Genomic DNA, 25,643 nt, shown 5'->3' with positions numbered 1-25,643 from the left:
CTGCGCGATTATCGTGCTTGCACTGCATTCCCAGTTCGCACGGAAGCCCCATCGCTAAGTGTTAGTAGACCCGCTTTGACGCTTCGGGCCACCCAGCCAGGAAAAGCTTCCCACAAACCCGACTTCTATCTCTATCCGCCGGTTGTAGTCTTTCGCGTGTGAGTCGGAATTCCGGGAAACGGACAAACGAGGGCTCAGTTTACACTCTGAGTTGGCCAGAGAGTATATTATGTATTTCAGATTACGGCGTCCAACGGTGCTGTTGGTGTATTGGTGAAATACACCAGATTGTACGCCCGACGCCGCACTATATCGGTGAAAAATCAATTTTCGGTACATATATAAATTTGATTTCAACAGGATAGTCACGTTTTTCATGTACTACGTTTGCTTTTCACCAAAAAAAAAGCAAAATGCTTTCCTCAATTGAATGCATTCAATGAATTACTCCATCAAGTGACTCCCACTGTAGGAGTGAGAGTCCCGCCCCCATAACCACTTTCCCATCTTGATAGCCATTCTCCGCACCCTATTAGTATTAATGTGGTTTTTAATGCAAATATGCTTCACGCCTGCCGCGTGGACTACATGGTTAGTGTCCGTCCGAGGATAATGAGCAGATCTAACGGCAAATTTCCCTTGTCCCCGCTGCAATATGTGACCAGGTCGACTGAGAGGTAACCGGCGACGGGAGGAAAAATTAATCATGCGTTATCTTTCAAAGTTCGTTTTTCCGCAGCAAATTGTCTCGCCCAGCCCACAAAGTTTTCCAGTTGAATTTCGAAGAAATCTCTCCTCCGTATTTCAAACGGTAACATGTACCACAGTATATTTCCTCCATCGCAGCACAACTGAGACTTACTGAGCGATTCTCTGGGAAAATAACCATGCGTCTCCACAGTAACTAGTTTTGTTCGCTGATTGTAAGTATTGACGTTGATTTACTGATAATATTTGTTTATGAATTGTTTACAGTAAAATGACAAATAGCATCGCAATTCTCATTAGATACCAAGTTGAAAAGTTATGTGTGAAATGTTTAACTGTGCTCCTTATTGAAGAGCCAAGCTGTTTGCTTGTATATCTTGAGAGAGGCTCAAGCGATTGAACAGATTTAAGTTGGAATTAAAAGGTTTCATTCATAAGAATATTTAATGTTAAACACACTTGATTGCTCACAAATGTGTTTCATGCACATAAGAGCTAGTCAGTTTGCTTGATTTTTTCGACTTGGTAAATCAAAAGCAAACTTTATGTATTCACATTTTAGAGTGGGAAATTGACCTTTTTGTTTATTGGACACAGACTCTGCAGCCGATTATTAGTACACAGGACAGTTGCGGGGCTAAAGCTACGGTCCTGTTGATACTAACAGTTTTCCCGAGCCTATATTCAAACAAATGACGACTGGTTTTTTTCGCACTTCAAGATCAACCAGGAGCCGTGGCTGGCTAAATCGTTTGATCATTTGATTGCATTTGCGAGATCTTGTTGATCTTGTTTTTCGTGATGTATCATTTCTTATCCACCATAGCTCTATTCCTAAGCCGATTTTTACTAAACTTGGTAGAAGTGTCCTTCGGCCTTGATTGATAAGATTTTAGATTTTTCGTGTATTATAGAAACTTTCTGAAGGTAATGAGTATGGATATTCTTAAACCTACGAGCCAGAAATCAGAACATGATGCCAATATGGTGAATTCCAGGCTGTATTATACATTGAAAATGGTTATAAATCCTCCAATAATAAACCCCCAATGTTAGCATTTACGAAACCAGGCTGTCGGTATCCGACCTCAATTTTTAGAAAGCTGGAAAAATCGTCCAAATACCCTACAATATCGGTATTTACAGAATCGGGAAATTGTCTAGAGACCAAACACCAATGTTCAATGCTATTTTAATTCAAGATGGTAATAGTTTTGACCCAAAATTGCAGCTACCGATGTTTGAAAAATTCAATTAATTCCAATTTCGGTATTTTCGGAACTATTATCACGTTTTGAAACCGGAAATCGGTAAAGACTAAAGAGCCAGTTCGCGAGAGCCGCAACCACCTTTCTGAGGGACGTTGTTTTGATGCTCTCCGATTGAGCTGAAATTTTCAGCGTTTGTTTGTCTATTCAAGGTGGAAAGTTTTGCAAAGTTTAAATTTTTTGACGTAGGACTACGTCTTTGTTTTCTATACTAGATTACACTTTGTGAAAATGAAAATGAAACTGGCAAATGTTGCGTCAGATTTCAAACGGTTATAGCAAGCGAACGACTTAATGCATCTTAGTCATTTATATGTCGGTGGATAGATAAAATGGGTAACAATTTTTTGATATTATGTTCAACATTGTTGCTTTACTGCTTAATGGTGAAAAAAGGTGAAAAGTTCCAAGGTCAAGCTTTCCCATACATTTCCCTCGTTATTGGCTTGCTTCCCAAGCACAGATAACAATAACATGGACGAAATAAATTCCACTGCCTACATATTTTGACTCAACAAAGTGTTTTGGTTTGTTTGTCTTTGTCTAAGCTGCGTGGCCACGCCTTAATGGTAAAAATCTAATGGTAAAATCTCTGCTGGCACAGCTGCTGGAGGGCACAGCGGAGAGCAAATTTTGTACGCGGCCAACAAAATAATCGATGCTACCGGTGGTCATGTGATCATCAGCATTCTATAGCATACATTTCGAGCTAAAGATTATGAAATCGGTTCTTTTCAGAACTATAAGATGATGAAGATAAGAGTTATGAGTATTTTCACAACTACTACTAGTGTGAAATGTTCATCTATTTCTAAATAATCATTTTTACAATAACGACCAGGACGCACCAAAGATAAACGGTAGTGTTACCTATGAATAGTTTATCACAACAAGATATGACCCTCATTTCAAAAATTTTCACTGCTAAATTGAGTGATTTTCCGGTTTAATTGTATGTTTGTTCCCACTCGAACACCGTTATCAGTCAAATATTAGAAACGAAAATTAGTTAATCTAAGAACCAGAGTGATTTGCGCATCGGGAAAGCAAAAACTTTCTTTTGATGCTTATGAAAATCACTCAGTAGTATCGAAGGTGTTTTGGTTTGTTCCTCTTTCTCGAAGCTACGTAACCACGTCTAAATTGCAAAAATCTGCTCTGAACTCGATACAAAAGACTGCGTGTAGAAAATTCAGCTTCAGTTTAGTTTGTTACACATAAGCGAGAGCAGTGCAACTGTTAAAGGTACGCGACATTGAGAAACGAGAGCTGCATACGAGTCAACTTCCAGGCACTGCAGAACATGTTACACCTTTATTTTGCATACGGCAGCAACAGTTACCATCGTTCGCTGCAGGATATTTTGCTGGCACAGCTACTGGAGGGCACAGCGGAGAGCAAATTTTATGCGCGGCCAACAAAATATTCATGGTGCGATTATTAGCGTTCTGTAGCACGAATTTCTAACTGAATATTATGGAATCTGTTCTTTTCAGAACTATAGATGCTTGAAGATAAGAGTTATGAGAATTTTCGCAACAACTACTAGTGTAAAATTTTCATGTATTCATGCATCGTTAGTTTTAAAATAACGAGTATCAAAAATAAACGGTAGTGTTACCTATGAACAGTTTAGCGCAGCATATAATAATATTTAGTTTAGCATATATTATATATTTATTCCTACGTCACCATTTCATACAACCCCTAGGGCTGTATACCTTGTAGTATTTCATTGAGGTTAAGTGGGGTAAAACGGTTCTTGGAACTGATATGTCCAAAAACGTTGAAATTTTAATAAGTGCAATAACTCCTGCTAGACTTGATGGATTTTTCTAAAAATTTGTGGTATTATTCTACACTAAGAGTTGAAGTACTCTCTACGCATGGTCACAATATATGGCAGAGTAGTATCATGACGAAGAAAATGCATTTTTCTTTTAAAATTTGTCAATTTTTAGGGTTATCCTACTCTTCTCAACATCGCTAGAAAAAATATCTGAATATAGCGTTTTGTAGAGCAACTCAAGAGCTTTAATGTCATGTATAATAATGGGGTAAAACGGCCGGTTTTTTTTTAAACTCTCAAAACCACTTAAATCACAATATTTCCTGCTAGAGTTAATACATTTTGTTGAAAATTTAGATTATCACTCTACCTTACCAGAACTATCCACTTAACTAGAAGATACGCCATTTGAGGTAAAACGTTCCTCGAAGAACTGTTTTTTCTTTAAATGTCGTCAAAATCACCAAAACTGCAAGAACTCGGTTTTAGACTTGATAGATTTACTGAAAATTTAGATTATTGCTCTAGTCAAATACGAACTTAAGGGCAAGATGACAAAAGTGACAAATAAATTTACTTGACGAAAAAAAAAATTTATCTTCAAAAATACTTGGCGATTTCCTAGGTGCTATTTTCTCTACAGAAAAGGTCCAGAACTCGAAGTGAGCATTTTATAAAACAACTAAAAAACTTTTATTTGATATACAATCCAGATGCTCATTTGGAAACTAACTAAAAAAAATTTTTTTAAATTTTTAATAAGTCTAGCAGGAAATATTGTAAATTTAGTGATTTTGTCGGTTTTTTGAAAAAAAAATCTAAAGCCGTTTTACCCCATTTGGCACACTTGGCTTATACATGACATTAAAGCTCTTGAATTGCTTTACAGAACGCTGTATTCAGATATTTTTTCTAGCGATGTTGAGAAGAGTAGGATGACCCTGGAAATTGACAAATTTAAAAAGAAAAATGTTTTTTTTTTCTAAAAAAAATCTTTTTATTTCACGGTGTATATTTTTTCTTGAAGGACAAATTTCTGTTTACAACTTTGCTGAAGACGTTATACCAATCAAAGCAAAAGTTCTGGTTTTATTTTTTTTTTGTTTTCCTGGAAAATTTCAACTGCTCTGTTTCTTATTTTCCATGATCGGACAGCTCTCAATGTTTAGTAAATTTTTGTATATGATAATATAATTTTTTTTCAATTATATAATTTTTAGAAAGGTGAAATAATTATCTACAACGCGGCCGAAGATGTCACACAAATCGAACAAATTGTTTGGGCTCTAAAAATATACGTAATCATCAATTACTTTTTTACATAGCTTCTCAAAAAGAAATTGCTCTCTATTGTTATATGTAGAATTAAAATATTCAAAACATATTGTTCTGATACACATGCTTGAAATACACAAGAAACTTTTACCCGTATTTTGCTGAATAACAGTGATTCATTTATTACTTATTTCCTAAGAATGCTTTATTGCAGACGTATGTTCTATAAAAACAACATATAATTATTTATATATTAAAATAAACTTAATATGACATACATATATCACGTTAAATAACGTTATTTTTGATGGATATTCTTTTTGGCTCATGAGATAAATTTACTATTCTTACTGCCAAAGACAATCGTTCGACCGACTTTATTAGGGTTTAAATAAAATAAATTGTGTTGAATATGCTCAGGGCTTGTTGTCATCATTTTTCTTATATTAGTGAACACATCCTTCCATCGCATTCATTGATTTTTTATCAATATTCATCCCCTTTGTCATGTTTTGTCACACTCAGAAAATTTTCACGGCACAACACGCCGTCCCTCGTCGTATTTGAATATAAAATAAAAGGTTTTTTTATTATTAATTTAATTCAGTCAACTCCTTATGAAAAATTAAAAAAAAAGTAGAACTTCAAACTTTGCTAGCTCGGATTCTCCAGATTGTCTCCGATCGCTACTATCAGATATGCGCCTCAGGTGCGTCAAATGATCCAATAATCTATTTCATGTGCGTCGATTAGGTTTAGTACGAATATCGATGGAAAATATTGAAATTTGTCGCTGGTAGCGCACCGTAGCTCCTCAGAGGTTTGATAAACTGGTATTGGCAGCGGCAAAAATGTCTTCGGTACGACCGTACTATAAAAAAAAGGATGTGAATAAAAAAAGTATACCGAACAATTTTCCAGAACATTTTTTGATTTTTTAACAGTCTCCATGTGACGTCACACAACTTCATACTCCTCTTCACCCTACGATATAAATCGTCACGATTTTCACAACTCCCCTTTTCCTGTATTTTTTAATTTGTTTATTTTTTTAATTTGTTTATTTGTTTAATTATGTCTCTGAATTCTTTTTATTCTCGCTCTTTGATCAACTTTCCTCTAGTTATCCTAACTTCTTAATGTTTTCTCTTCGTTCTTCATTTAGTTAAGTTTCTTACCTACGTTACCTATATTTTTCTTGTTTTTTCTCAGTTGTTCTCTCTTAATTTTCTCATACATTGTTTGCTGGCTGATAAAAGAAAGGTTCTGGAGCAGCGCAAGGTTACTGAGTCCTCTTTGATTAGTGGTCAGGGGTCGGAATCATAGTAGAATTATTATTTATTTTTACTTATTTTGCATTCCGTCATATTGACATGGCCTGATTAAGAAAATTTCTCCAATTCTCTCGATAATTGGCTACCGCTCTCCAATCCCTGAGTTACCGTGTACTCCCAGCCAGATTTCGCTTCACTTGGCCTACCCATCTTGCCCGCTGCCTCCTTGGTCGTCTTCTTCCTTCTTGCAACATGCCATGCCCAGCGTATCCATCCAGCTTTAGCCACCTTTTGAATACTGAGGTTATCGTAGAGTTGCGCGAGCTCATGGTTCATCCTCCGCCTCCATATTACGTTCTACTGCACGCCGCCAAAGATCGTCCTTAGTACCCGTCGTTCGAAAACTCCGAGCACTCGCGGGCCTCCTCGAGCATTGGACACGTGAACAACGGGTCTTATGAGTGTTTTGTACAGTTTACACTCGTTTCGATCGTAATACCCCAATACTCGCTGCTTCTGGTGTACTGTTCTGTCACCGCCGCAGTTGTTCTGCCGACAACGTCTATGTCATCAGCACAGCAAACGAATTGACTGGTTTTGTTGAAAACCGTACCCCGCGTGTTGATGTCCGCTTGATTTATTACACCCTGTAGCAGGCAGGAGAGACCATCACCCTGTTGAAGCTCCCTGCGGGATTCAAATGAATCCGGCAATCCACCTGAAACCCGCACACAACACTGCGTCAGTTTATCAGTCTAATCAGCTTCCCCGAAAAGCCGTTTTCGTCCGGCCTGATAGCTTTCTTCGAATCTGTTGGCTAGCGGTGGGAGCCGGAAAATGATTTGGGAAAGCACATTGTAGGCGGCATTCAATACGGTGATCGTTCGATAATTCCCACAGTTCAATTTGGCGCCTTTCTTGTAGTAGGGCAGATAACCCCATCTTTCCACTCCTCCGGTAGCTGTTGTGTATCCCAAATTCTTGCAATTAGCCAGTACAAATAGGTGGCTTGCTTTTTCGGCTCCGCTCCGGAGCCATCTTTCCCAGGCGATTTATTGTTTTTCGGCAACTTGGTTGTCTGTCTTGGCGCCATCGTCCGCCAGAAAACTACCATCTTCATCCCAGCACATTTCAGCTCGCGGCACAAAGCCTCTGCGGGATGCGTTGAGTTTTAGAATATCCGAATTTCCTTAGAATTATACTGCTGTTTCAGCTCTGCACACTTCTCTTCCACCAGGTGGCGCTTTTTCTTCTGGAAGATTTGGGATCGCTGCATCCTCTTCTGTCTGTGGCTTTCTACAATTTGACAAGTGGCACTGGGCATCTTAGCCACTCGCGCAGAGTTCTTCTACCCCATCACCCTCTTACATTCGTCGTCAAACGTTTGTCGTCCATCCGTTTCGTTAGGTTCGTCCCACTGACGTTCTTCGCTACGCTGTTGTTGGCTGTTTTGATGGTGTTCCAACAGCCCTCGAGAGGAGCTTCCTTTAGCTGGTTCTCTTCCGGCAGCGCAGGTTCGTGGAAGTGCGCGTAGTTTTCGGCGACGTTACGTCCAACCGGGGCGGGCGTCGGTACCGAATGTTGTTAACAACGGAGAGTTTTGGGCGCATCTTAACCATCACCAGGTAGTGGTCCGACGTTGACGCTCTTATAGGATTCGATGTCGATGATGTCTGAGAAAATGCCGACAATCAATCAGAACGTGGTCGGTCTGTGTTTCTGTCTTATTTGGTGACCTCTAGATGTACTTGAGTAGGATGTTGTACTGGAAGCAGGTACTACACACGGCCATGTTCTTGGAGGCAGCAAAGTCAATAAGTCTTAGACCCATTTCGTTGGTCAGCTGGTGCGCGCTGAACCTTCCAATCACCGGTTTGTAATTCTCCTCCCGGCCGACCTGAGCGTTGAAATCTTCGATGGCGATCTTGATATCATGTTTTGGACAGTGGTCGTTTTCACGCTCCAACTGCGCGTAGAAGGGGGGGGGGCATGGTGTACAACACTGTTCAGAGTTCCACGTTGACTCGGGGACGGTAATCGGCGGCTCATAATCTGGAGTAGAGACGCCATTTTGCGGTACTCCTAACATGGAGAACGGATGCTCGGAAACTCAAAAGAACCCTCCTTTCTTGACAGCATACGACCAACTTACAACCAGGGTTGGTTCTAGATCTTTCCTCGGTTGCCCGTGTCCCAGGAGTGGCTGGATAATAGGCTACGGACCCCGTGTGGGGTCTATTTTATTCCTATAGGTGAACCTAGCATCGACGGTACGCATTATCCAGCCGTTTACCAGCCAAATTATAGGAGAAATCAGGCCATTCAATGTGCAAGGGTTTAAGCATGGGTTCATTCTTAGTTACTCTCGTACCTTTTCTTCATGTTGAATTTTACAGTACCTAAAACCAGTATCACATAAAATAAGTCGCTCTTATAACAAAACTAGCCAAAGAGACACATGGTTTGAATCCTTTTCAGGGAATTATAGCTAGCGATATCTGGCAGGAGGCACGAGACCTGGTATAGAAGAATAATAAGAGTAAAAAAGAGGGTATAGCATGCTCACAAGCACGTATAAAAAATAAGTATGTCCCTTATTCTCAATAGTGACAGTTTACTCGTAATTTTCTCTCTAAGTTATGCATTTTCCAGTAAATTCTACTATCGTCTATTTTGCAGAGAGGGCTCGCTTCTATTCAGGGCTGTCATTCGCACACACATTGCGCTCAGTGTGTTAATTTTATTTCAAGGCACAACGAGAACGGCACCTACACATTTTGACAACCAACAGGTACATAGGAAAAGAGCGAAAACGAAATGACTCTGAAAGATATAACCAAGTGAGAAATATTTCAGGAGAGGGAGAACGTAAACAATACTTTGTGCTGCTTTTTGTGACACATTGTGTGAGAACAAAGTGCTTCACTTCGAGCAGTTTGCATTGCGTTGCGGGTAGAATAGCTGAGAAAAGGAACCCAGGAATTGATTTGTCAAAATTTTTCAGCCGGAAAAAATGGATTTCGGAAAATAGTGTTGAAAAAGAAAGGTAAGTAGACTAATGTACAAGGGCCATATACATTTTTGCGAATGCATTTGAACACGATTCTGAATGGCGTGGACGTGTTTGTTAGGACATATTACGCACGTCCAGACAAGTTTCTGTCCCGTTATTCATATACAAGCACTACATGCATTCACTACTCTGCCGTAATCTCGCAGACTGACGTATGCGACAGCGAGTAAAATTTTCAGTACGAAGCTTTTTCCAAAAACGGTTGTATAATGAGTGTTAGGACGAATTTCAACAATCTGATCTGTACATAATGCATTAATATAATCACAAAACATTGCCGAACATATGTTTTGTGGAAAACGGTTCATTAACTGAAGTTATGTTACCAACGTCATTTTGTTGTAGAAACAGCAATTTTTATTTCACTGTTTCCACAACCGATTGACGTATATCCATCGTAGTATGCGACAAGTCGCTCAACATTTTATTTCATAACTAGTTGGCCCGTAGTGGCTAGCCACTTTCAAATGCGTTTTGAACTATTAAAAGTTGGTATTTAATCTAAAATGAATTTTTTTTTTTGAAATATCGAGTTGAAGTTGAAGATGTAACTATGACACTGTTGACAATTCGAGCAGATGGCCAGCGCTGGTTTAAAACCTAATTAATTATCTAAACTGCGATAAATCCTTCGTTCAGTAAATCGTGGATTGATGTTACATATGTTATATTCAAACTAAACTTACAAAATAACTAAAAATGAATGTGATTGAAAAAAACAATTTGCAAAAACCATTGCTCATGAAAATGGAAATGGATTGCTCAAAAAAATATTCACACATGCAAAAGTTTAAATCCCTCTCTAATACTCCGATATAATTTCACACATGATAAATGACGCGCATGAAACATCTGTCATCTGCGTTTCATCACAGAAACCTTTCATGGTGTTGCATAACAACATAACAGTCCTCATCCCATTACCACCACCTTTGTCTACTTCTTTGTTTTCGTCTTCTTCTACATAAGCAAAAAAATATTATTTGATAAAAAATAAAAAAAAAGTTGGCTTACTGTAGCGTATTTGCAGGATAGTAGATACCCTATGTTTAATTTTTAAAACTTTGAAAATTTTATATCGATATATCAAAATTTCTTGAATCAAAACTCCTGATCAGATTTTACATAATGTTCAAAAATAATGGCCAATAGCTTAACCGGATCCCGGCGCAGAAAAATTAGTTTTTACCTCAAAAAATGAACTTCAAACTCTTATTATTTATCAACTATAAACATAATTAACACAAACTGTATTGCAAATTCAAAGATCAATCTATACCTTACTGAATGATTTCATCGTGAAAATTTTCAAGTATAATTGTTGAACTTGAATCAAAGTTTGAATGTCACTCGTGGAAATGGGTTTATCTTATACTCTAAGTTTTTTTGAAACAGCTGAAATTTTCACGTATCAGCAAAATAAATATCCCTTTCTCCGAACGTCGTAGTATACTTAAAGAATTAATTTGTGGTACAATATGTGCAGCATGTCTTGTGTAGGTTAAATGTCTTTTCTATTTTCAAAATATCGAAAAAAAATTATATTGCTTTATCTTTGAGAACAACTTCTTGAGAACATTTTGGTAAATTTAGTTAGAGCTTTGAGTAATAGCGAGAAAGTTGGATAGATTTCAAGTGCGGCTTGCCACGCGCCATAAGCTAAACTTGAAACTCGATATGATGTGTTGCATAAAATGGCTTTGGCGAGTTACAGCCGGTTTTCTTAAATTTTTTATAAATGTTCGTTATTAACGACTTCGGTCGAATTGATATTTTCAATAAACAAACAACTTTTTGCTATCGAATAACTGTACTATTGAAAAATTACATATTTCAATGCATATAAAAATTGCTACACACTTAAAAAAAACCAAACTGCTTATTTTCTCGAGCAAAAAGGCTTATAATCCCCATTATTTTCTTGACTTTTTCATAGTCTGTCCTCAATGAACTACAACAGGTACTGCCTTATTCCACTTGACAACCTAATTTTGATGGTAATGCCATGACATTACAGAACTTATTGGACATGTAACTATGAAATAACGTTCATAATCAACCGACAATGGTTTGGCTAACTTTAAATTTCATTTACATGCTTGATATCTTTGATACTAGGTCTTTCTTACATCTTAAAATTGCCTACCGCCCTTTATTACGATTTTGGCGGTTTTTGTCGATGCACCTGCATCAGAACCTATAGCCATGTGCTAATTTAACACGTGTGCCGAATTTTAGTTAAGACGCAGTTAGCCTTGCTTTTCTTACGACTGGCTTCATACCAGGCGAGAGGAGATGAGCGGAGGACTAAAAGCAAAGGTAACTTGTAGTCAGAACAGGAGTGTTTGCGTTGATACCCGCAAAAAAAATAACAAACATCAGTGTACCTCAGCTTCAGAGTTTGCTTGGGAAAAAGGCAATTTGAGTAACTTTCGTTTGTCGTGCGCGTGACTGAAAGACAAGCAAACTATATATATTCCGATCAGGCAAAACATCGCAATTCAAGAATACTTTTTAGGAAATGAATTTGGTTTGGAATATAATAGCATTCGTGGCCTCTACCATCTTACATCTGCACTTCTTCCGTACAGAAATCAAGTGCGCTTTAGTTGTCCACGAGCATGGACCAAGCTTCGTGGCTTTAGAGGGCTACAGTATGATCAAAGTTTTGTAGATAGTCAACTGCGTTCCGCGGCGAATTTTATTCGAGCAGTGCGTCCTTCGGAGCTCAGTGGGGCAAATTGGTCCTTTGGCGCGACAAAACCTCATAAGTCCTTAACAGTTGTTTCCACAGTGTTCATATCTTCGGCAATGTTGTTCACCATAAAAACATCTCTCCTGAAAAATGTATCCAGGTAGCTTTTTTTCTACAGATGGCGCTGACATCTATCTTTTGAATAAATGGTGCTAGCCATTTTGTTTCTTCGGAAAAGTTGTTTATAACATCAATTGACATAAAGTTGTCGAACATATTACAACTGTGGGACTGACCGTTAACGAGATAAAATTATTTTCATTATTCATAAACCCAAAATTTCAGTAATGAATTATAACTGGGACTTAAGTACATATGTTTCAATTTCAGATATATTCGAACTTTCGAGTCATCATGAAATGAATTATTGAAGATTTGTAGTTGCCTTTGTGTAGTTTTTTGTCAACCTATGATGTGTCATCATATTTGAGAAAGAGTATGAAATATAGTTTTAATGTTATTGTTTGTGATAAAATGTTTCAAATAGGAAAATCGTTCAATTGAAGATTAGTTGGTCATGTTCCCTTTCTAAGAGCTCCTCTTGTTTAATTTTATACCATTTAACATGAATACTAAACGCTTACTTTTGTTTAAAACACTGTTCACCCAATAACAAACTGTTTCCTAGTACTAATAATTATTTCCGGGGGGTCTTAATACTACTGGACGTCAGTTTCGAAAGACCCCCGAACACAATCATGGTCGTGTTGCATACACCGGTATTCTGCAAAGCCTATTGTAGGAAAAACATCGATACGGACACTGCTGATTGACATGAAAACAGTCGTTGCGAAAACTCGAGTTACTCGGTAAGTCGCAACTAGTAGCAGCTGATTTTTGGTTTGATACTAGCCAATACCTTGTATTTTAGTACAATAATAGTGTCATAGCAGAACAATGTAGAACTTTATGTTTTTCATATTGCCGAAAATGAGGAAAAATTACAAAAAAAACTTGTTTTACACACTATGCCTCCTACGAACCTATTTTCAACAAAACTGTCTTAATATCACATTACCTATCAGTTTATACTCTGTTTTAAGAGGATCATATCAGTTAGCTAAATAATTTCTAGGTATTTGCATGCCCTATTGGAAAATATCTGTGAAAATTTTTTCTTCCATTTTACAAGCCTTGTAAATTGACATAGATGAAGAAAAAAAAGCCTTGTAAATTCTCACTTTCACAATATTATAGCACATTTTCTAAATTATTTTTTAAAGTGAATTATCATGATTTCCAGTCGATAACATGTCTACTGCAAGTAGAAAATAAAATGAGGCATGAAAACCGAATTTCATTTTTTTTTAGTTTTGTCGCAACTTTTCTGGGTTCTGCCCCATAGTGCGGAGTCCAAAAAAGGGATTTTGCACTTTTTTTTGCACTTTTCATAAAATTTCGGTGCCTACAGGTCCGGTTTGATGTGTTTAATCGTTTATTCTCAAAAACACAAATCGACCACTTTGGTGCTTACGTCAGTCTGCGAGACTACGCCAGTTACTGATATTGTTCATTAGGGTGGTAATGACTTGTACGGGAAAAAATTGTCCTTCGTTGCATTTAGAAGTTCGCACAGTTGAAAACTTGAAACTTTGACCACTTTCCAATGGTTGTCTCAGAATTAAGATCGGTGGTTGCCAACCTGTTCAAAAACGCGTTTTCATGATAAAATTCAAAAAGGCGGCGAATCCAAGATGGCGGTCAAACTTTTGAAAGCCCTAGATGTTTTCTGTATAATGAAATGCTGTTTGTAGAGGGTTTTGGGACGAATATTTGAAATATAGCTCGATAAAAATATTCGATTTTCACTTTTCTAAATATTTGCTCACCCCTTGGCGAACAAGGGGTCCACCAAATGGAACAAATTTATGTGCAGTTATTAATTTTTCACTGCGTTTAATCGAACTAAAATAAAAAAAATCAATTTTCAAAGACCTCGTGTCACTAGTGGCCTGGTTTCAGCGAGAATTGCCCATATATAGGCGTGTAGAGGGAATGGTGGGAGTATAGAAATCCATCACTGACCATGGTGACAAAAGTAACCTTCCTTTCCGTTATAGTCGTTAGAGATGCAGGAGTAAACTCGGTCTCTGGAAGCAACGATTGTAACACTTCCTACTTACCTTTCCTAACCGACGGTAAGCCAACGAAGAAGTGACGAACCCAGCGAGCAATTCCTCTGAGGCCTTTCAATGCTCTCTTGCATTCACTAGTGGCTTCAAAATTCACAGGAATGGTTGAAAAGTTATAATTTTTTATGGCAACTTATTTTTCGCTTTTATCGACCAGTGTTATAAATGCACAAAAGAATGTTTTCAACATTTTTTTTGGATTTTTATTTTGATTTTGTTTGCTTCGATTTTTTGAAACAAACAAACTTTCCAAACAAAATTCCTTTGATTATTTTTTCGTCAAATTTAATTTTGCCTCGAACACTGTTTTTACATTATTCTCCTTAAATCGGCGAACACAAAATAAAATTTCAACAAAGACGCGGTACATGTGGTTTTTTTCCGGGCATTATTCGAGAACAAGAGTCCACACCGAAAATTTCCCAGCTAAACTGTAGGTTTTCACGGTCATATTGTTGTTGATTTTTTGTTGGAAGTTTTTTTTTCTCTAATTATATTTTTTCCGATCTGCTGAGAATATTTGACATGAGTTCATAACCTAACTTTTCATCTACGATGCACGGTTTATGAGTTATGACTTTTCAGAGAATGTGCGTCAGTTTCTCCAGTCTAATGAAATTCTGTGCGAAAAAATTAAATTTGACAGTAAAACATGTTTAGTTATAATAGTTTTCTATTTTTGACTGAATTGAAACTCGACTTAACTTTACGTTCCAATGTTATTGACTAGTCTAGATAGGAACTAAATACCCGCTGGCAGTATTGCATAACTGAAATTAATAACCCTGCTTTCAACATGGGATTGCGATATTTATCCAATTCGAACCTCAACTCTCAACGACAAGATATCTTAGTTTGCGTGGGCAATTATTGAAAAAGTACCAATTGACTTAGAATCCGCCGCCCCTTAAAAAATTAAAGTTTATTTACAATTCTCGTATTTCGAGGATTTCCGCAAATTTTATTTCGCATTTGCCACCAAAAAAAAAATATTTAGACATCGTTAAAATCACGTGAAACAATTTCGCAAACAATCCTCTTCGGCGCGCAAAAACTCCCAGCAGAATATTTAACCAGCATAATGGGGATGGAGTATGATCGGAATTTGCTTTTTCATTGGGGCAATAAATGGGGACCCGATTTCACTAACTGACGAAGCAAATATGGTTAGGATTTTTCTTGCTGGTTCGACGAGAAGAAAGAGCTCCTATATTGGTGGCATATGACAGGAAAAAAAACCGGAATAACCGACCAACATCACCAATCCACTAGCTTCTGCTGGTTGGAAAGGCTTACCTAGGGAAGGGTGAGCGAGGAAGGAGACGTACCGGTTGTTGGGGGGAACGGGCAGCATGCCGCAACAACCGAGCGGGTATTATCCCCTTGGACCTTGCGTCAGTCTACCACTTTTATGTCTAACTTGACTCTCACCAGGCCATGGGCGATCATCGCCTGTTTGGCATGTGGAAAATTTTGCAACGTAGCACAATTTTGCTTTTTTTGTCGTGACGTCACATTTAAACGACTCGTGTTTGGTTTATGTGCAGTAGATATAGCACATAAGCTGCATTACTCATATATGTAACGTCGATAGCCGAACAACGTCCTCGTTGTCGTCGTCGTCGTCGCTCGGCTCAAGAATGTATGCAATGACTCAGGCACAGTACAGAATATACCCATTTTTACATAGCAGTACATACTGAGGCAAGGACGGAAAACGAGTTTTCTGTGGTTTTGTTTTGCTTTTCAAGCATGCTTGTGTTGAACATACATCTGATAAACACACGAACAAGTTAAGAATGGTGTCGAATTATTTACTACTTGGTGAAACACTTTCGCACGTTCAAGCCAAAACACTACTGAACACTTTGGGAGATGTATGCTTTATAAGAGTGAGGGAGAAGGCACTACCAGATCAGAAACACACTCATTTGGATCAGATAGCTTAGCATACAAGTAGGTACATACAGACATACACTCGATGAAACATAACACACCGCATGAACCTGAACAAGCGCCAACCGATCGATCGATGATGATGATGCAAGAGTGGGTGGCGCTGGGTGTCGGGCGAGTGGGTGTGTTAGTCGCACATACTATAGAAGAGGCCAAATGGTTCAAGAGACCGCACCAGCAGCACGGAGGATGGCGAATGTAGTGGCAAATCGTAGGTGTCACGAAGGTCTGAGGGGTTCCTTTCTCCAGGACCATTCGCTAGGGCAGAGAGAAACGTGGTCTACAAAAGTTACTGCCGTCTTTGGTAGTGACACTTGAGATGGTGGCATACATTGCAACAACAAAACCCATTGAGCGAGTTTTGTGCAGCACTTGAATGTGTAATATGTATGCTTTTTGTGTGGGAATGAACATTGGCGATACCTAGAAGAAGTACTGTTGTACTACAACCGGATCGATTTCGTGATTTTGTTCCTGGACACTCCGAAGGCTGTTCGACCTTTTCTGAGTTAACGGTTTAGGGATTTTAGCTTGCCTAGGAACGGTACAACATTTGAATGCGAGCGGTAAATGGAACTTTAGTTACGAATAAGTCATTAATTACTGAAGTTGAAGTTTCCAATCAGATTTATTGATATAGATTATATTCAAACGCTCATAGGAGAATAAATTTGCTTTTATTTTAAGCTCATGATATATACACAATTCATGAGGCGATATTTAAATCATTTTGATTTTAATTTGGGTTTTATTTGGGATGCACATAACTAGACTTGAGCAAAACTCAATTTAAAAATTACGAGAAAGATGTTTCACACAGTGCGTGTCAATTTGCAGGGAGAATATCTAAATCGTGAAAACAAGAACTTCAACAATATACAGGAATACCGGCGGGAAAAAGACATTCTCGAAACTTGAACTTGAAATATCTGGGAAACGGATGCGTTTAGAAATCGTTAATTATGAGCTTTTTGATATGGATTGACCACTACAATCATACAACATCATTGGAATATAATTAGTATTCATAACAAAGTTGCATTTAAGCAAATGCTCTAGAACTAAATCATAAATAACATAAGAAATTTTTGAAGTGTATTCATTTTTTACTATGTATTGATCACTTACCATTCTTTCTCAAATAGTTTTTCTATACAACCAAAAGTTTTTGAGCTTTCGAGCTTGGAATAAAGTAAAATGTACACGCCCATGTGGAAAGTTCTTCTTTAGTTTAAAAAATTCCTCTATCCGTAGAGTATTGAGTTTGCTAAACTGAATACGTGTGCGAAACCGCATTAATTAAATGATCAATTAGAACTGTGTATTTTCAGATCATATCTGCCAGCACGTGTCCTTATATTTTGGAATCGACCAGCAATGAAAATATGGTAATTTAATCATTTTTTTTTCTGATATTTCGTCGAATAAAATTAAATAAATCATTTTTTTTACCAGACAATTTCCGTGCTATCAATGCTTCAATATTCATCCTACTATTTTTTATCCAAAAAGGTGCACACTCAAGCAACTGTCTTAGGCAAAACCAATGAGAATTTCTATTCTCAAGCATTAACACAGTGCACAGTGGTCCAATAAGGCAAAAAGTGTAACTTAATTCCATGGCGCTTTTCACCTTCATCCTAGCTTAATTCTGTCTTCGGGATAGTTGTTTGTACGAACGACCCGCATAATCACAAATTGTCAAAACTTATGAAAAGTTTCCTATACTAAAAATAAAAAAAACTTTTTTGTGTTAAGAGATAGAAGGATAATTTATTCAAGAAAGTTGTAGTAGATTAAAAAATATGAAACTTTGTTAAACAAATGAAAATCTTGTTTTCATTCGGTACAAAGTTATAAAGTATATTATATGGAACTGACTTAAAATTCAGTTTTTTATACTTAACTTTTGTTAGTGGTATTTTACACGAAACTATTGTTCGGAGAAATTGTTAGAGCACACAAAACACACATTTCCTCCAAATACCATACATCTCTAGGACTTTTTCTTACAAAGTTATATCATTTTTCAACTTATTTTTTCGATAACTTTAAGAACGTATAGGTTAAAAAGGGGCTAGTGGATTCATGATGTCAATACTTTTTCTTGAAGTTATGCTGAAGTACCATTCACCTTTGTAGGTTCCATTTGTCCCAATCCACCTATATTGAAGTACGGCGTAAATATGTTACAGTAGGTTTCCATATATTTAATATACAAACTTTTTTGTGTTAAGAGATAAAGGAATGGTTTATTCGGCATAGTTTTAGAACAAGCAAAAATATGAAACTTTGCTGAACAAACTAAATTCCTATCATTATTGGTTACAGAGTTACAGAGTTTTGCCCCCTCTTTGGGTCTCACCCGAAGTCTTTGGGTCTGGAAGGTTATCTCCGGGTTAGCTCGAATTTTCTCCGGGGCAGTGAGACTATTTTCAACCCGCTCTCGAAAGACATAAGTCCAAATCGTAAACGGAAAAACATTCAATTCGGACGGGTTTTCTTCGCATAACGGTTCGCAACGGAGTATTTTAAAAGTTTCGCTTCTTTTGAAATTTGGCTACGTAGTCTTTAACGAATCAAAATCAAAATGGGTGTTTACTACTGTCCAACGTTTCGGCCTTAGATTTTAGGTCTATCGTCAAACTTTGTTTCGTGGTACTGTAGGAGCTGTTTATGACAACGACATCAAGTCCCAGACACCAACATTTATTACTTTCATTAAATCTACAAGTAATCAAATTAAAATTTGCCTGTGCTGTCGAGCAAAATTATGCTTACAATTCAAGATGGGGCCCGATGTCCAACCGATCACTGTTTTTTCCTTACGGCAAACCAAATGTCTATTGATTTAGTAAGAGTATTGGTGTCAACGAAAAACTACTATACTATTTTCCTTGAGAAAGGCCAAACTTCCTGGCCGAAACGTTGGAGTGAACACCTGTTTTAATTTGATATGAACTACGTAGCAGAAATCCAAATGAAACACATCTAAATTTTAAGTCGAACTTTGAGTATTTTATCCCTTTCCGACCGGGCCTATATAATTGCGTAGTTAGAAGGTGACTTAAACAAAACCTTCTCTCTCGCTATTTGAACGTCCTATTCGTTGTTTTATTTTTCACACCGCTAGTGTCAACATCGTAGCTGCTACGAAATATAAAAAAAGGAGCAAGGACTTGCTTCGATTTAGGTTTTGTTATCAGTCATTTTTTACCTACACAATTGTGTGGGCTTGGTCGGAAAGGATTATAGGTTCTCGGAAATACTGCTTGTTCACTGGATAGTGGATAGTCTGCGTCAATTTGACTCCTCGCTTTTAGTGACATTACCCTCTTCTTTTTCAAATAGTGCGAATTCGTTCTCGTTTTTCAAAAAACTGACTTCTGGTATTTGTTGTTTGTCGATGTGTACCATATTGATCACTCATTATTAAATTTTAAACAACAACTTGCATTTCAAATGATTTAAAATCCATGCATCAATTTAACGCCAGAATAAGATTATCTTCCCAGGGTTAAACATTTTGCTGATGTTGGGGAAAAAATGGTTAATGTAATCAGCTTTGTTCAGTAATTATTTTTTATATTGGCTTTTTTCTTTCGCAACATCCCCCCCCCCCTCTCTTCTCTTTCTCACTTCGGAAATCTTCGGGTTAGATGTCCATGTCAGGTAGCAACTCTACTGGAAAAGTTTCGTTGGGCATCTTTCTGGCTAGTTTTATTATACGCGGGACTTATTCTTGTCTCGTTGAATAAATCATATGATGATTGTTTGGTAAAATCTCAATCTTTCATGTGTACCGACCATATTGCCAAAAATAATACTCTATCATGCAATGAATAATTGTTTGTAATTTTAGATGAGTAAGTAAAAGTTGAAAACAAATCGATCTTCTTATGTGTTCCGTTTTCCGAACCCATTTGTGACGTTTTCCCCCCCTAAAAATCAGGTCAGTATCACCTGCGAGAAATTTGTACGAAATGATGAGTCCCAGTAGGTCATTTTTTTCCATCTGAAAACTTTAAAGTCCATGCTCTATAAACCACACTGGGCGACAAAAGCGAAAAAATGTCGCTCTGAAAAGTTTATAGCTTTTAAACCATTTCTGTGAATCCTAATGTCACCAGTTTGGTTAGAAGTGCGTCAAAAGGTTGCAGAGCAGGAGCTCACCGGGTTTGTCACTCCTACGTTGGCTTACGTGAAAACTCATTTAAGTCTCTGGAAAAGTTATCTTTGCAAGGGGCACCAAAATTCACAGGAATGGTTAAAAAGTAATAATCTTTAACCAGAGCAAAACCTGTGTTTACCAGTGTAGTTGAAGTAGGCATCTATTCGAAACTTGTTGTCTGAAGTTTTAGATTGCTAAATTTTTGAGTGTTGATGCCCAAATATTTTACCAAATTTAGAGCCTTAACCACCATAATATGTGTATCATTCTCAGTGTAAACCCCAAAATCGCTCAAGGGAACAAATTTCTGGATACTTGATGTATTTTGGCATAAAAATGCATTCTTGAATTTATAATAACAAAACACAAGATTGAGGAGTAAATTCGTTATAAATTATCACCTGCTTATCAAACGTTGAACAAAAATTGATATATCCGTCTTGTCGGTATTTCCCCCGCCACGATCAGTGAAAAACTGTGATACTGAGAAGTTTTCATAATTATGTTTTACGTTTGTCTCATTGACTATTCTTGGTGAAAATTGTACCTTACATTACCCTACCTAGAAGACTAGAGCCGGGGTGGCCCGTGCTGTATCAAAAAGTCATCTCTATTCCTCTCGGTCCTGGGCTGTAAGGAGCCATGCTCTCAGGCGTCTTATCACTCGCAGGTCGCTTTCAATCTAATCAAGCCATCGTGCACGCTGTGCTTCTCTGTTTCTAGCACCGGCCGGGCTGCTGAAAAAAATCGTGTTTACCGGGTTGTCGTCCGGCATCCTTGCGACGTGTCCGGCCCATCGCAATCTGTTAACTTCAACCAGATGTGCAATGGAGGTCTCTCCTAACAGCGCGTTCAGCTCATGGTCATGGCATTCTTCGTCATTCTACGTCATCAATTTGTACTCCGCTGCCGATTCGCAGCACTTTCCGTTCGAAAACTCCAAGAGTGCTGAGGTCCTCTGAGAGCAGTGTTGTCGTCTCTAGTCCATAGCGGACCACCGCACAGTGGGGAATCGCTGGCCATCAAAATTTTTTTTCGTTAGCTGTTTCATAATATTTTTCCTTTATTGCTATAACATTCAAGTGTCCAATTTTTTTATAACTTTTCAAAGCTTGGCATACTGACGTTTTTTGACATTTTTTTTGAAAAAAAGTACATTACTTTGAAACGCTCTGTAGCTTCAATGATAGCTTGGATTTTGTTGGCGTCAAACGAAAAGTTGTTGTAAATATTATGCAAAACAAACCTCTTTCATTGAATATTGTAAAATTTGGTCATAGTAGGCCTGACACTGAAAAAAATAGAAAAACGTGATTTTTTTTTTAGAAAAGCAGCCACGGTGCTCCCACAGACCGTTATTATAAAAAAAATGCACCAAAGAATCTGAGTACACCATTCGATTCGTTATGACGTCCAGAATGTCTGGTCAAAATGTCAAAATCATCGTACGGTACATTTTTGAGTAATGCCCTTTTGAAGGTCGTAAAGTACAAAAAAGTGATTGAAAAACGATGAAATACTTATTGTAAAGCACGTTTTTCATCCACCATTTTATGAAATAACTTCCAAAATAGTTTCTATACATTCCAAGGGTTATATTTCAAGACATCAACAATTGGTGGAAAGATTTAATTGAAAATCCCACAGTGCACAGTGGTCTAAGCTCGAAAAACCATGATCGTCCTAGATTTGACTGTGAAAAATTGATTTTATGTACTCAATGTCTTCAGCAAAATTGTTCCATAGAACAAGGCCTTAATTTTGGCGTTTTTAGTTTTTCGATCAATCCACCTAACAGTTAGATGAAATAATATATTTTTTCTAATTTTCAATATACCAGATTGCTTTCTTCAGCACAGTTGTGAAAAAATTTTAAAAGAAAAACAATTGCTGAATACTGCGATGTCCTATCTGTACGTTGGACACGACAAAATAGAGTTTTTTGTTGAACACCCCTCTTTAAAGTCAGTTTTTTGTCAGGCGCTGAAAGCACTTGATGCTTATCAATGTACATCCAAGATTGTCTGGGAATGTATTCTCACATTGCGACAGCTTTGTCAAACAAACTCAGTAAATTTGTATTGGGTTCCAGGGCATTGTGGCATTGGTGGGAATGAAAAGGCAGACGAACTTGCGAAACAGGGATCTAACTCACAGTTTGTCGGCCCAGAACCTTTCTGCGGTATATCAAACTGTGCAGTGAAAATGGAGCTTAAACGCTGGGAGAAACAAAAAGTGATAACCAATTGGTTGGAATGCCAAAAAGTGTTCCCAATCTAAAAGATTTATAACACCAAACGAGGATCATTCGAAAAAGCTCCTAGAGCTCAACAAAAGAGCTCTATGTACATACGTCGACCTAGTAACGGGGCACTGTCCGAGTAGATCATTTGAAGAACATTGGCCGGGTTCAGGATGATATTTGTCGCTTTTGTAATATGGAAAGCGAGACATCAGAACATCTGCTGTGCAGTTATGGTGCATTATTTAAACGCAGATCAAGGTTTCTTGGCAGTGGCAGCCAAAAGAGGTTTGGTCTTTGAATCCTGGAATGGTGATTGGCTTCATAAACCATATTTTACCTGACTGGGAGCGTGTCAGTGCAGGTACCTGATCACTCAACAATAGTGGTTATTGTATTTTGCAAGGGGACACGTATTGACTGGGATATATTACAAATATTCACATCAATGGACAACGTAATTCTTACTCCCTAACAAAAAAAAAACTAGTCTATTGCACAGTTTCAACTTCGTACTGCGACGCACTCGATTGGATCTCAGTGTCTTACGAAATGCAAAAAAGCACGATTTTCCGCTTGAAAGCATCTCCGGATTTCTTTGCTGGTGTTGTTGTCAGCGGTCACCAGCGATCCTAAGTACACGAACTCGTCTAGCTCATCGTTCATCGCCGTCTTCGCTGATCCGGGGTGGAGGCTGGCATTGTTCTTCTTGGAGCCTCTTCCCTTCATATACTTTGTTTTTAACGCATTGATCAGTAGTCCAATACGCTTACCTTCCGCTTCTAGTCAAACAAACAGGAAAGTCCATCACTTTGTTTCAATCTTCGGCGTGACTCGAAGGGACTCAAGCGTATCCCCGAAACACGCACGTAACACATTACACGATTCATGGTGGTCTTAATTAGCCGCGTCAGTTTATCCGGGAAAATATTCTTGTTCTCGTGCATAATCTGCCATAGCTGTTCTCGATCAACTGTATCATAGGCTGCATGTAAGTTGATAAAAATTTGATGCGTAGACACGGTGTACTTACGAAATTTTTGCAGAATTTGTCGGATTGAAAATATCTGGTCCGTAGTTAGATTGGTAGATCATACCTAGTTAAAGGTGTTAGACATTGGAATAGAACTTGGGAGAGTATTTTATAAGCAGCGTTGATGAGCGTTATGCCACGATAGCTACAGCACTCCAGCTTGTCGCCCATCTTATAGATGGGGAGACGACTCCATTCATCTACTCTTCCGGCAGTTTCTCCTCTTTCCAGATGTTGAAATGACCCAGTGCAGTGCTCTAGCAAGTGTTTCTTTACCATATTTGTAGACCTCACCCGGCAGGCCATCTTCGCCGGTGGCTTTGTTGTTCTTCAGCCCCCCAATCTCCCGCTGGATTTTTTGGTGGTCGGGGGCTGATACTCGGTCATCTACTGCTGGCACTACCAGGTCCGTTCCAGTTCCGTTTCTGTTTGTTGCATCGCCATGCAGATGTTCATCGAAGTGCTGCTTCCACCTGTCGACCACCTCGCTATCGTTTATAATGAGATTACTTTCCACATCTTTGCAATCGGCATGGACCTAGGCGGTTGGAAAAGGACAACGATTATTGGAAATTCGGTACATCGAATCTGAGAACTCTACTCAAAACCGGCACGCGCAGGTATCCTGGCTAGAGAGCTGCGGCAGGTGAATGTTGATCATACTGACGCGAGGTTCTGGTCGGAGGCTGCCGAGGCTGCCGAAGAAAGGCAAATGAAACTCAAGGTTTTTTTACAGAGTGGCCTTCAAGCAGAGCAGTTGTGTTAGGAGTACAACTCCCAGATTGTGGGGATGCATAGGCGCATCAGTGAACCATAGAGAATTTCAATAAAAACTGCTCAACAGAAGGCTGTGTAAAAGAAGAATTCGTGTAAGAAAATATTAATAGTACAGGCAAACGATACCTTCAGGCGAAGGTTCTTATATCCGGCAGGTTCTTGATCGGTCGTGTGGTGTTACAGGAAAATTAAAACAGGCACTGTAACAACAAACTTGTAGAATAGGACCATTTCCACGTGGCGTTAGGCCACTGATTCAAAGAGTCCGTAGGAGAAACAAGTCAACCTCCCTGAGATAGTGAACGCAAGTGCTTCGTAGTCGAAGACGCTGACTAGAACGGCGTAAGCGGTCGCACTCACCGACCCCACATCCGTAGGAACCCCACATCCGTAGGAACCCCCGCAACGGTCCTGAGCTAGTGAAATCCGACGCTTAGCAGTTGAAAAGTGCCATCAGTCCGTAGGGATGCAAGCTCAACACCCTGAGCCAGTGGACGTAGTTGCTCGGTTTTGCTGACATTCGTCGGTAGAGTATCGTGCTCACCGGAACGGCACGACTGTAGGAGCTACCGTCAAAGCTCCGAGTCATTGGAAGTGCACCGGCAGCTGTTTAGAAAACCCGCAGCGATCATCACGTGGCCGTTTACCACGAGCAGCGTATTCTGCTCGGTCGACATCGCTGGGGACAATCGAATATCCCGCGTGCAGCGCCAGATTCGGATCGTCCCTGCATCGGTCAACGCTGTATAAGCTTTCATCCACACCATAATTCTTACCGAACATTGTATAAAATTACACCATACGTTATCCATGTTGACGCTGTAGTCAACGAATGAGAAGAACCACTTCCGAAGTTTTAACAATTTATTATGACTTTGTTAAAATATTCCTGCAAACAAATAAATGACTAAACCTATCCTTTTTTCCATTCACCCTTATTCTTTACTTATGTTTAATTTATATCCTCGTTCCTTAGATTTTTATATGATCCGGTTAACCTTACTTCCGAATTTCGCAGTTAACCCTATTTTGTCTTGAATTGGCTCTATCTTTTTTCAATAATTCACCTGTATTTAATACTTTTCAACCTGTTTTACTTTATCGCTTACGGTATTTTTCCAGGTAACCGTGGTACACGTGTCTCGGGTGTACGCTGGCACTAATTCACGTATGCTATTGATCAGATCGGT

At 38.4% G+C, this 25,643-nt stretch overlaps 1 long non-coding RNA gene across 2 annotated transcripts; it reads left to right on the top strand.

Annotated features, from left to right (window-relative positions):
* Positions 1-508: 508 nt before the first annotated feature.
* Positions 509-25,643, top strand: LOC129726656 (uncharacterized). Of its 2 annotated transcripts, none has more exons than XR_008728381.1 (3): positions 509-677; positions 740-923; positions 25,576-25,643. It is a non-coding gene; the product is annotated as an uncharacterized LOC129726656 (long non-coding RNA). The 2 variants fall into 2 exon arrangements; XR_008728380.1 differs by lacking the exon at positions 25,576-25,643 and adding an exon at positions 23,964-24,349.

Source organism: Wyeomyia smithii, chromosome 3, assembly GCF_029784165.1.
Source record: "Wyeomyia smithii strain HCP4-BCI-WySm-NY-G18 chromosome 3, ASM2978416v1, whole genome shotgun sequence".
NCBI classification, from domain to species: Eukaryota; Metazoa; Arthropoda; class Insecta; order Diptera; family Culicidae; genus Wyeomyia; species Wyeomyia smithii.
Note: the sequence above shows the minus strand (reverse complement) of the source record. Positions and strands in the feature narration are given on the sequence as shown.